The sequence below is a fragment of the Coregonus lavaretus genome (genome assembly GCF_964263955.1).
Source record: "Coregonus lavaretus genome assembly, contig: HAP1_SCAFFOLD_499, whole genome shotgun sequence".
Taxonomy (NCBI): Eukaryota; Metazoa; Chordata; class Actinopteri; order Salmoniformes; family Salmonidae; genus Coregonus; species Coregonus lavaretus.
The window spans coordinates 279,165-293,083 of NW_028161407.1; the positions used below are offsets into that span (position 1 = coordinate 279,165).

At 46.3% G+C, this 13,919-nt stretch overlaps 1 protein-coding gene across 1 annotated transcript in view; it reads left to right on the forward strand.

Annotated features, from left to right (window-relative positions):
• LOC311120716 (protein NLRC3-like) overlaps positions 1 to 13,919 on the forward strand; it is a gene marked incomplete at both ends in the record, with an annotated part of 46,614 nt that overhangs the window by 16,799 nt on the left and 15,896 nt on the right. The window lies entirely within an intron of this gene.

Sequence of the window (13,919 nt, forward strand, 5' to 3'; positions counted from 1 at the left end):
GTCTCCTAGTCTGTGGACTAAGACACTTCTTCACCTAGGAATGTATTTTGTGTGTGTGTGTCTTTGTATATACTGTGTGTGAGTTGGTCTCTGATTACTGTGATTAGTTCATTGTAACGTCATATACTATACATTATAATCAGTCTGTTTTGGGTTTGCAGAATCATTGTATATCATTGGTTTTCCATCCTATCATGTTACCACACAGATGTGACTGTCTAGCTCAGCGGTTCCCAATCTTTCCCATTCTGGAGACCATCAAATCACCGTCCAAAGCTCTTGAGGACCACCATTCGCCGGAGTCGCTGTTCTTTTTTCACATCAAATATATTGCTGGTCAAATTCTATCAATAGATGTGAATGTAACAAAGCCTGTAAAGGTCTATTATTATAAACTAGTTGCATTGTGAAAAGGAATGTAAAATTGCTTATAATACCATTAATACTCCCAACTGTTATTATTTTTGAATAATAAAATACTACAATCTAAAAAGTAATTGAGGACCACCTGCACCACCCCCCAAGGACCACAGGTTGGGAACCACTGGTCTGGAGTCCTTCTGCCAAACCTGGTTGTTGTGTCACACTGCCCCCTCCTGGTAGCACTGCAAAACATCACCTTTTTAAATTAAAGAATGTAATTTCAGTTTTACTAGATAGAATCTTAACTTATAGGCTGAATACTTGTATTAAGTGTATGAAGACTTTACATGAACCTATGGGTGTTGAATCCTCCCACTGTGTTGAAACAGGAAGTCCATTTATAATGAAGTAGAGGAACGGGTCTACCTCTTATTGTAGATCAATGATGATAGTGATTTTTTTTATACTGAAATTCGTAACATTTAATTAGGAAATGTTAGCAGACTTAGAATGTTGTTTAACAATATGAAAAAAGCAATAAAGTCCATCGCCTTTATAGCACAAATAATATTATAGCATCGACATTTGTTAACAGCATTAAAAGTAATGATTACTAGATAGTTGTGAGATTGATCAATATAAATGTTGGCTTGAGAGTGTTCAGCCCCATGACCACGATCAGTGCCAAGTGGTGGAATAAGGGAACTGCTTGTCAAGCGTAGAACGGGGAAAATATACTGTATGTTGAAAATGTGTTTAATTGTGAGAGTAATAATGACATTATTTTATTTATTTAATTGTATTGACATTGTGAATTCATGCAACGGCTTGACAGGCTAAATATAATTTGACCACATCGGTGCATTTGTAACGATAATAATCCATATAAAGTACAGTCATTTGTTAAATTAGAGGTACGTGTGAAAGTGAAACTATTGTGTAAATCCTATAAAAGACTGAGATAATGGAAATCCAATGAGAGATGGCTGATCTGCTCTGTTGGAAGATCTGGCACCGCTGCATTTCACAGAGAGCACGTTTTTAGAGACAGGTGGGACATTTTTAGCAGAAAGTACAGATTGGCTCATCAGATATCGTTTCCCAAAACCAATCTTATAGGATCTTTGAGAGGATGTAAGACCTACTTTAGAAAGGCAAACCCATGCCATTCGGGTGCGCGTCAAAGTGTTATCCATCCTCGGGTTTTTGGCAACAGGGCACTTTTCAGCCGAAGCTTGCCGATCGGCCAGCGGCATCTCACATCCCTCGATGAGCCAATGTTTTGGATGCAATCATCAGCAAAACGTACTGTAACATACAATTTCCACCATCGCGCAACAGGTTGAGGGGTTTCTTTGCCATCAATGGGTTCCCAAATACGAACGGAGAAATAGACGGCCCCCACATCGCCATAAAAGCACCATCCCAAAACGAGTTCAACTAGGCTATGTGAACAGAGAAGGCGTCTACTCTTAATGAGCAGGTGATATGTGATGTTAGGTGCAAAAGACGCTGTTGAATATAGTGCCCAGGTGGAAAGCACGACTTGTTCATTCTGCAGAACAGCAATGTTGCCGATCCGCCTACAGGGGGAGCTGTTCAGGATGGATGGCGTATTGGTGAGTATTGCCTACTGCTAGTGTCAGATATTGAATTCAATCAAAAGGTTTTATTTGTCTCACTCAGTTGTGGTTTGATTAGTAAAAATAAAAAGCATAGCTACAAAGAGAGGACCATTAGAACACTTCAAAGTATATTTGTCATCGCTAAAGCAACTTGAAATGTTCTAATGGTCTCTTTGTAGCTAGGTTTTTAGTTTTACTCATCAAACCACAAAGGTTTTATTTGTCTCACTCAGTTGTGGTTTGATGAGTAACAATGAGCGTTATAACTCCACGTGAAATACGCCCATCATTCACCCTTCATGGTGACAATAACGCCCTTATTTGCTGTATAGTTGGGAAGTATTGGAATTAGGCCCAGACAGTATATCTAAAGAACATATCCATGGCGAACTTCAAATGTCTTTGGAGGTGTTGGCAGAATGTTTTATTTTACAGTGACATTTGCTGTAGTTTTATCTGACCGTTTCTGAAAGACAAAAACAATTGCAAATAGTTGTGGACCTGTAAACAGATCGTTTGAATGAAGTAATGTTTTGCATTCACTTTTTCCCGAAACTAAATATGCTTCACTGCCCACAAATTCGGAAACGTTGTCTACTCGTAAATATAAAAATAAACTAGAGTTTATTGGTAGCCTACACACTTCAATACAAAAGATCAGCTGTCTGTTCACCTGTTACATTCTGCTGTATGTTATAAATCGCGCCGCGCACCCTGTCATCTGCATAGAGCAAACACTTTAAATAATAGCCTCTCTGATAGGCCCAATTAAATGAGAAATGCGCATGGTAATTTGTTGTATGGCTACATCGGGAATATGAACTCATCATGGCCAGAAAAGGTGAGGAATTTATTATGCAATGATTATGATAATGTATTATGTTCATAAATGAAATATTGTCTACGCAAGAAATGTCACATTACATCATTCAGACGTCGCCTACAAACGTCAATGGAAAAGGTGAATCGTCTGTTCTAACGTTAAACTGCGCTTCGGATCGGATCGCATAGAGCAAAATAGGCTGCTGGAAATACTGTAGCTGATCTATTTACTACTGTGAAGTGGGTCCTATTAACTGAGAGATGGGAAGAATGGTAGCCAATCCTAACTTGTTATAGGCCTATAGGCTATTTTGCGAGTATAGGCTTTATTCTGCAATAACAGGAATTATATGCCTATTTCTAATTATTTTAGAATGGATTTTCACTAACGGCAAATGATTCCATCTTGTTATTAATCTTTTATTGTTATGAATAAGCGTGTCCATCATATCCCACATTTCCACAAAATACTAATCTACTTGCCTTCCTGCAATGCAATACTTCAACCACTAGAAACTGTGAATACGCATGGTCTAAAGTTAGCGGGAAAGTGAGCGTGTGTCTGTGTGTCTTCTGTCTGTGTGTCTTCTGTCTGTGTGTCTTCACATATTTCTATATTTCTTAATTCCATTCTTCTACTTTTAGATTTGTGTGTATTGTTGTGAATTGTTAGATACTACTGCACTGTTGGAGCTAGGAACACAATCATTTAGCTACACCCACAATAACATCTGCTAAATATGTGTATGCGACCAATACAATTTCATTTGATTTAAATAATGACAATTCATTATTGAAAAATATATTGAGAATTGTTGGTAAACCAATACATAGTCAGGGTTGGGATCAATTCCCAGTCAATTCAGGAAGTAGACTGACATTCTAATTCCAATTCTCCTCAATGCTTTTCAATGAAGACAATTTGGATTTGGAATTTGGTTTACTTTCTGACTGGACTGGAATTCAAATGGAAGTAACTTCAACCATGTACATAGTCACTATGAACATATAGACCTTAATGATATTTTTAGTAAAAGTGAAATATTGTGTTTTTTATTCTGTAGTGTTTAAATCTCTCTGTGTGTGTCTGTGTTTGTGTATATGCTTTAGTGTGTGTCTGTGTGTGTGTGTGTGTGTGTGTGTGTGTGTGTGTGTGAGAATTGGTGAGATAATGAATAAATAATGAGTTAATTTGTATCACATTATTCTAGGTCAGTGTATTCCAACCTCTCCTCTGGGATCCCTAAGGATCACATTACTCTAGGTCAGTGTATTCCAACCTCTCCTCTGGGATCCCTAAGGATCACATTACTCTAGGTCAGTGTATTCCAACCTCTCCTCTGGGATCCCTAAGGATCACATTACTCTAGGTCAGTGTATTCCAACCTCTCCTCTGGGATCCCTATGGATCACATTAGTTGATTTTGCCCTAGAAGTAACACACTTGATTCAACTAATGAACTAATTATCATCAAGCCTTTGATTAGTAGAATCAGATGTGTTGGTGCTAGGGCAAAAATATGTATTTAGTATTTATTAAAATGTTTATCTACCTGCCCAGGGACTACAGTTGAAAACTAGCTAGCTGGCTAAATCTGGCACATTCACAGAAATGTTGAATGATGTGCAGTATCACTGTCAATTACATTTTCAATAAATGAAATTAAAAGGAATGGAATGCATTTATGTGTGTGTGTTTCTGTGAATGTGTTTCGGTCGATCTCTGTGTCTGAATGTGTCTTTGATAAGTGTGATTAATTCAATGTAACTTCACATTATAAATAGTCAATTTTTAAATTCATATGCTATACATTACAATAAATAATTTTGGGGGGTTTGCAGAATCATTGTATATCATTGGTTACCCATCCTATCATGTTACCACACAGATATGACCGTCTAGCGTCCTTCTGCCAAACCTGGGTGTTGTCACAGGGCCCTCTCTTGGTAACACTGCAAAACATCACTAAATCAAATCCTGAAATAAAAATCCACTTTTACTAGATAAAATATGAATTTATGGGCTGAATACTTGCATTAAGTGTATGAAGACTTTACATTACATAAATATATACTATAAACCTATGCGTGGTGAACCCGCCCACTGTGTTTAAATAGGAAGTACATTTATAAGGAAATAGAGAAAGAAATGGACACTATCGGTCGAAGAAAAATGCTTCTGAGGTTTGTAGCGTTTGTCGTATATGAAGATTATGAAGTTGTTAATGTTTTTAAGTGGAATCTGAGAGGAGGTTTATTTTAGTTCAAAAGTAGCCATTTGTAGGGTGACGCCCCAGGGGAGACAGGTGATTGGACAGCAGAGGGAGCAACCCATATTTTTGCATTCCTTATAAGTATATGCTGGAGGAAGAGGGGGTTAGAAACAGACAGATTATTTTGGGACCCTGTTTCTCCAGACACTGCAGGTCTGTAAACTTATGCTGAAATCTTGTGATATGAATAAAACTTGTGATCAAAGTTCAGTATAAGCGGACTCCTTTGTTTGACAGCAATAATTACCAGCATCGACGCGATACGACAAATGGGGGCTCGTCCGGGATTGGTCTGCATCGTCCTTGTGTTCCATTCATGAGCCACGAGGTGACTCCCGCTATAAGGTGAGATTCCTCACAAAGTTTGGGCATTAGTTGTTTGGCTGGCTTATGGATGTGCGCTGGTGAAGGTGTACCATGTAAATTACTTGGGTGTGTGCTGATGTGGTGTTATTGCTGTCGACTAGGGGTCTGTCATAATTATTCTAAAATTTTAGAGCAATCGATGGTAGTGAATGAGGCAGATATTGAAGGCAGATATAATACAAGGCAGATATTGAAGGCAGATATTAAAGGCAGATATACGTATACAAGTTAGGACATTGTGGATTTGATAAGCCCTCAGCGAGGCGACCGCTAGGGTGGGCCATAAATCCTAATAACGCATTCGGTGTGATTAGGTCAGTCTGGGACTGGGGTTTGGAATATACATTTTATTGCATGTTACCGCTGAGCTGGTGGTTGACGAAGCATTTGTCTGAAGTAACCTCTCATAGAATATCCATAACTCACGGCAGCCTAAAGTTAGTTATAAAAGAAAAATAATTTAAGGCGCAATGTCGGGTACATTGTTTTCATGCCACATGGTGCATACAGGCTAATGCTAATGCTAAATGCTATCTGCTGCATGCTAACATGTGACCTTAGAGGTCCACTGCGATGGAATAAAGCCTCTTAAATTATGTTTGTGTGTGTGTGGAATTCAGGTTCTATGCTTTGTTAGTTCTGTTAAATGTTGTTTGAGGAGAAAACGGAGTTACAGCAGGACTGTTAACTGTGTGTTTGGGTTGGGGAGAGAACTGATAATTTCCCTTCCACGGTGAAATCGTATTTTTGAATGTATTGCGCCTGCGTGTGATTTTACTACACTAGATTACGACACGTGTGATGTTACGGCACTAGATTATGACACGTTTGATTTTACGGCACTAGACTACAACACGTTGGATTTTACTAAACTACAACACGGGGGATTTTGGGTAAATGGGTCATACTTCTGTTGGACTGTGCTGCAGGGGGAGACAGAGACACAGACGAGAGACAGACAAAGAGAAGAGATTTGAACATGAATGGAATCTTCTAGTTGTTAAAGCGGCTGTTGGTTAAAGATGAAACTGTTTTTGTGACTTATTGAATTGATAAATGAGAGAGAGATGTTGACGGATTAAAAATAAAAATAATTAGATAAATAAATAAAATAAAAATGTTCTTGAGCTATTTGAATGCGATTCCTGAGTTGATTCTTAGAGCGAATGTGTTACGCTTTGGTTCAACCCAGCACTCAGAGAAACAAACACGACTAAGGGAGTGGAGGAAACAAAAATTCTTTTAATAAAAGTTCAATTTGTCTTAGTCCAAAAAAACAACTGAAGAAAAGGAACAGAGTGGGCTAGTCGGCTCCGGAGGAAGGAGAGGCTGAGGCAGGCAGGCAGGCAGGCAGGCAGGCAGGCACGAAGGCAGGCAGGCAGGGAGGTATGTCTGAACTGAAGACAAAACAAACGACAGGTTAAGGAGAGTAAAAAGCCAGGCTGAAGACTAAGATAATATAACTTTACTGGTGAGCCAAGTTACCGCTCTAGTAAGAATAACGATCTGGCGCCGGTGGAGAGCCATGCCCAGGAATTAGTAGTGCAGGTTGATGAGAGAATAGGATGCAGCTGCGTAGGCAGGAATCACTGGAAACAACCCGCAGCTGCACAGGAGAGGCAGATCCTGAGCACGCCCCCTGATCCACTCCAGACACACCCACATAAAGGGGACAAACACACATACAGATACAACAGACAAAGAGGGGACAAAACAAGGAGGAAGGGAAACAGAAAAGGGAGAGACAAGCTGCCCACATAACAGTACCCCCCCCCCTCAATGGTCGCCACCTGGCGACCCACCAGGCCTGTCAGGGTTGTCGTGATGGAAGTCCGTGATCAGCTGAGGATCCAACACAAAACGCTTAGGGACCCAAGACCTCTCCTCTGGTCCATAACCTTCCCAATCGACTAGGTATTGGAGACCCCTACCCCGCCTCCGAGAGTCCAGGAGCCTACTGACGGTGTAGGCCGGATGGTCGTCAATGAGGCGAACAGGTGGAGGTGGATCAGCCGGCGGACACAGGTTTCAGTTGGGAGACGTGGAAAGTAGGGTGTATCTTCATGGCTGAAGGCAACTTCAAACGAACCGCAGCGGGGTTAATGATGGACTCCACCACAAACGGACCCAGGTACCGAGGAGACAGCTTGCGTGATTTGGTACGAAGAGGTACGTTCTTTGATGACAGCCAAACCTCTTGACCAGGATGAAACACAGGTGCGGGAGTCCTGCTCCTATCCGCTGTCGTCTTGTTCCTGTCGGTGGTCCGAAGCAATGCTTCCCGAGCGTCGCTCCACACTCTCTGGCAGCGGCGGAGGTTCTCCTGAACCGAAGGAACAGCCAATTCCTTCTCCTGAGCAGGAAACAGAGGGGGTTGATAACCCATGGTAACCTCGAAGGGTGAAAGACCGGTGGTAGAGGTGGTGAGGGAGTTGTGGGCGTACTCTATCCAAGGCAGATGTTTGGCCCAGGATGATGGATGTTGAGCAGCCACACAACGAAGGGTTGCTTCGAGGTTTTGATTGGCTCTTTCTGTTTGACCGTTGGTCTGGGGATGAAACCCTGAGGACAGACTAACGGAAGCACCCAAAGCAGAACAGAAAACCTTCCAAACACGGGAAGTAAACTGTGGGCCTCTATCAGATACGATGTCCACAGGTATTCCATGGGGACGAAATACATGTTGGACTAGGAGGTCCGCTGTCTCACTGGCAGACGGTAATTTTGGTAATGCTATATAGTGGACAGATTTAGAGAATCTGTCCACAATGGTAAGTATAGTATCATTACCTTCAGACTTGGGTAGGCCGGTGACAAAATCCATGGCAATGTGGGACCAGGGACGGCTGGGAACTGGGAGGGGTAGCAGCAGCCCCGAAGGGGACTGATGGGAGGCTTTGCCCCGAGCACAGGTTGAACAGGCTGCCACAAAAGCCCGAACGTCAGTTTCCATTGAAGGCCACCAAAAATGTCTCCTAAGCAGCATCAACGTGCGTCTCATCCCAGGGTGACCAGCAAAACGGGAGGTGTGAATCCACTGCAACACCTGAGACCGGACCGTCTCGGGAACAAAGAGTAGGTTGGGAGGTCCATCACCCGGTCCCGGGTCCGTGGCAAGTGCAGTCTTCACAAGAGACTCGATCTCCCACTGTACTGCCGCCACGACGCATGAGGAAGGCAGGACTGCCTCAGGCTCGCTGGTCTCCGAAGGGTCAGCAAACTGGCGGGACAAAGCATCTGGTTTAACATTTCTTGACCCCGGTCTGTATGTAAGAATAAAGTTAAACCTACTAAAAAACAGGGCCCATCTGGCTTGGCGTGAGTTGAGTCTCTTAGTGGCTTGGATGTAAGCCAAGTTTTTGTGGTCTGTCCAGACCACAAACGGCAGTTCAGCTCCATCCAGCCAGTGCCGCCATTCTTCCAGTGCTAGCTTGACCGCCAGCAGTTCCCGGTTTCCAACGTCGTAATTCCGTTCTGTGGGTGACAATTTCTTGGAGAAAAAAGCACAGGGGTGAAGCTTTTGGTCAGTGGGGGAGCGCTGGGAGAGGACTGCTCCCACACCTGAGTCCGACGCGTCCACCTCCACAACAAACTGCAGAGAGGTATTGGGGTGTATCAACACGGGGGAGGTGGAAAACAGTTCCTTCAAAACCCCTACCGCCTGCTCCGCCTCAGGGGACCACAGAAAAGGGACTTTTGGGGATGTGAGTCTAGTAAGGGGTGCCACCACTTTACTAAAACCCTTAATGAATCTACGGTAGAAGTTAGCAAAGCCCAAAAATCGTTGAAGTTGCTTACGGGTGGTGGGTGTGGGCCATTCCGTCACTGCCCGGATCTTCTCGGGGTCCGCCTTCACCTGCCCGCTCTCAATGATGAAACCAAGGAACGATGTAGACTGTTTGTGGAACTCACACTTTTCTGCTTTGACGTACAGGTTGTTCTCCAAGAGCCATTGAAGGACTTGACGGACGTGTGACTCATGCTCCTCGGGTGACTTGGAAAAAACAAGAATATCATCCAGGTATACAAAGACAAAACGGTTCAAAAAATCCCTAAGAACATCGTTCACCATGGCTTGGAAAACAGCAGGGGCGTTTGAGAGCCCAAAGGGCATGACCAAATACTCAAAATGTCCCAGTGGAGTGTTGAAAGCGGTTTTCCACTCATCTCCCTTTCGGATTCGGACAAGGTGATAAGCGTTCCTGAGGTCGAGCTTGGAAAAAACTGTGGCGCCATGCAGAGGTTCAAAAGCTGAGTTGATGAGTGGAAGGGGATACTTGTTTTTAACAGTTATGTTGTTTAAACCCCTGAAATCGATACAGGGGCGTAACGACTTGTCTTTCTTTTCCACGAAAAAGAACCCTGCACCCAAAGGAGACGACGAGGGACGGATTATGCCCGAGGCCAGAGAATCCCCAATATACTGCTCCATTGCCTCTCTTTCCGGTCGGGACAGATTGTATAAGCGACTAGAGGGCAAGGGAGCACCAGGAAGCAGTTCAATAGGGCAATCATAAGGCCTATGTGGTGGTAGAGACAGAGCCTTGTCCTTACTGAAAACCTCCGCTAAGTCATGGTATTCTTTGGGGACAGATGACAGATCGAGAGGAGCTGAGGGATGAGTTGGGTTACACTTAGTGGGGGGAACCGCTGATCTAAGGCACTCTGAATGGCAGTTAGTGCTCCAACTGAGAATGGTGTGACGTGTCCAATCAATTTGTGGGTTGTGAAGAGCCAACCAGGGGAAGCCAAGGATTAGGGAGGTAGCTGAGCCAGACATAACTCTTAACTGAATGCTTTCACAATGATTGCCAGAAATCACTAGGGAAACGGGGGAGGTTTGATGAGTTATCTCCGCAAGGAGGCGCCCATCAAGGGCTGTGACCCGAATGGGGGTAGGTAGTGGCTCCATGGGGATACGAGCTTGTGTAACGAACTGGTGGCTAATAAAGTTGTCTTCTGCACCTGAGTCTATGAGAGCTGAGAGTGGCAGGGAATGACTCTGGAAATGTAAGGTTACAGGTACTTGTAATCGGGGAATGACGGGTTCCGGATCTAACTCTGGGCTCGTAAGTAGACCCACCGTTACGAGCGAGCCTTGTCTTTTGGGTCGCTTAGGGCATGTAGCCAGAATGTGTGTGGCGTCTCCACAGTACAGGCACTCACCTGCCAGGAGGTGCCGTTGCCGCTCTGCTGGAGGTAGTTGAGCTCGACCCACTTGCATTGGTTCCTCCTCTGTGCTCGGGATGGGATCAGGAACAAGAAGCTGCCGGCTCCGGGGAGGCGAGACTCGAGTGGTTGAAGGCTGGGGAACTCGTCCTCCTAGATGTGGCCGACCGCCTCTCTCCCGACACCTCTCCCGCAACCGGTTGTCTAGCTTAATGGACAGGGAAACGAGAGAATGTAAATCATGTGGCTCATCACGAGCAGCCAGTTCATCCTTAATGGCTTCATTCAAACCGTTTAGAAATGCTCCTTGAAGTGCCACATTGTTCCACTTGGAGTCCGCTGCCAACGTCCAGAACTCAATAGAGTACTCTGCCACACTGTTAGAACCCTGCCTCAAATTAAAAAGTATCTTGGAGGAATTACCCACATGGTCAGGATGGTCAAAAACAGTCTTCAATTTAGCAGAAAAATCAGCAAAAGTCAATCCAGTCAAAGTTTGATCTGGGCACACAGCCTCAGCCCAAACCAGAGCTCTCCCTCTTAACAGCCCCAGAACATAATGTACCTTAGAGGAATCAGTAGAAAACGACAGTGGTCTCTGCCGAAAAATCAAGTCACACTGAAGCAAAAATCCCTGGCACTTGTCCAATTCTCCATTGAACGGTTCAGGCGACGTGACAGGGGGTTCCCGACGGAACGAAGCCTGCATAATGTCCGAGGAAACAACTTGGGGTGCATCAAACTGGGGGTCAGAGAGAGATGGAGAACTGATAACAGACAATTTAGAGACTTGTGTAGTTAACTGAGTCACCTGGTTCAGCAGTTGATGATTATCTTCCACAAGAGTCCGAATCAATTGGTCATGCTGTCCTAGCAACGTTCCTTGAGCCTGGATAGCTTGTTGGAAGCTGTCTTCGTTTGCCCCGTGCTGTTTCTCTGTTGGGTCCATGGCCAGATCGTTCTGTTACGCTTTGGTTCAACCCAGCACTCAGAGAAACAAACACGACTAAGGGAGTGGAGGAAACAAAAATTATTTTAATAAAAGTTCAATTTGTCTTAGTCCAAAAAAACAACTGAAGAAAAGGAACAGAGTGGGCTAGTCGGCTCCGGAGGAAGGAGAGGCTGAGGCAGGCAGGCAGGCAGGCAGGCAGGCAGGGAGGTATGTCTGAACTGAAGACAAAACAAACGACAGGTTAAGGAGAGTAAAAAGCCAGGCTGAAGACTAAGATAATATAACTTTACTGGTGAGCCAAGTTACCGCTCTAGTAAGAATAACGATCTGGCGCCGGTGGAGAGCCATGCCCAGGAATTAGTAGTGCAGGTTGATGAGAGAATAGGATGCAGCTGCGTAGGCAGGAGTCACTGGAAACAACCCGCAGCTGCACAGGAGAGGCAGATCCTGAGCACGCCCCCTGATCCACTCCAGATACAACAGACAAAGAGGGGACAAAACAAGGAGGAAGGGAAACAGAAAAGGGAGAGACAAGCTGCCCACATAACAGAATGTGACTGGAGGAATATTGAATGCTGGAAATAACTCAGTGATTGCATAAACTACTAAAATCTTGTCTGTTTCTATGCTCTTTTGTCATATGAGAGGAAATAGGAACGATGGGACAGAGGAGAGAGAGAGAAAGAAAGAGAGGTGCTGACGTGTACATCACGTGACAAGGGGAGGATTGAGTCAAAACGTTTTGATGCGGTTGTCACGATCGTCAGGAACAGATGAGGACCAAGGCGCAGCGTTGCAGGCAAACATACTCTTTATTTAGCGTCAAACGACCAAAACGATATCGTGACAGTTCACGGTCTAACACAAACCGACTGGAAACAAAATCCCACAAACACGAATGAAAAACAGACTGTTTAAATATGGCTCCCAATCAGAGACAACCAGCAACACCTGACACTCGTTGCCTCTGATTGGGAGCCACTCTGGCCAACATAGAAATAGCACCCATAGAAACAAAACACATTGATCTACACACCCTGGCTCAACATAACAGTGTCCCCAGAGCCAGGGCGTGACAGTACCCCCCCCTAAAGGCGCGGACTCCGACCGCGTCAACCAAATACCACAGGGGAGGGACCGGGTGGGCACTCCGCCTAGGCGGCGGATCCGGCTCCGGGCCTGATCCCCGCTCCCTCTCCAACCCCCCAAAGTACCCCTGGTCCGGTCTGGCCCCGCTGGCCGGAGCTGGACTGCACACTGGTGGAGCGGATTGCTCTAGCTCCGGCGTGAAGCAGCTGACCCGTGCTGAACCAGGCACCAGTGGAACAGGCACGGGCTGTGCCGGACTGACGACGCACACCACTGGCTTGGTGTGGGGAGTAGGAACGGCCCGAGCCGGGCTGACGAAACGCACCCCTGACTTGGTGCGGGGAGCAGGAGCGGGCCGAACCGGGCTGACGAAACGCACCACTGACTTGGTGCGGGGAGCAGGAACGGGCCGAGCCGGGCTGACGAAGCGCACCACTGACTTGGTGCGGGGAGCAGGAGCGGGCCGAACCGGGCTGACGAAACGCACCACTGACTTGGTGCGGGGAGTAGGAACGGGCCGAGCCGGGCTGACGAAGCGCACCACTGAGTTGGTGCGGGGAGCAGGAGCGGGCCGAACCGGGCTAACGAAACGCACCACTGACTTGGTGCGGGGAGCAGGAACGGGCCGAGCCGGGCTGACGAAGCGCCCCACTGACTTGGTGCGGGGAGCAGGAACAGGCCGGACCGGACTGGCGACGCACACCACTGGCTTGGTGTGGGGAGCAGGAGCGGGCCGGACCGGGCTGGCGACGCACACCACTGGCTTGGTGTGGGGAACAGGCACGGGCCGTGCCGGACTGACGACGCACACCACTGGCTTGGCGTGGGGAACGGGCACGGGCCGTGCCGGACTGACGACGCACACCACTGGCTTGGTGTGGGGAGCAGGAGTGGGCCGGACCGGGCTGGCGACGCTCACCATAGGCTCGGTGCGGGGAGCAGGAACAGGCCGGACCGGGCTGGCGACGCGCACCACAGGCTCGATGCGAGGAACAGGAACAGGCCGGACCGTACTGGGGACACACATCACTGGCCCTATGCAGGGATCAGGAACGGGCCGGACCGGACTGGTAACACACACCAGTACCTCTCGCCGTGCCTCCACACTTTCCCTCTCCTCTGTGACCAGTGGCCCCCTTAACCTGGCGGCCTCCCTTGCACACCCGCTGGACCGCTCCATCGCGGCCTCCTGCTGCCCCGTCGTCCCCGGCGTGAGCCCCCCCCTAAAAAAATTCTGGGGGTCTCTCCTCCCCGTGGGCC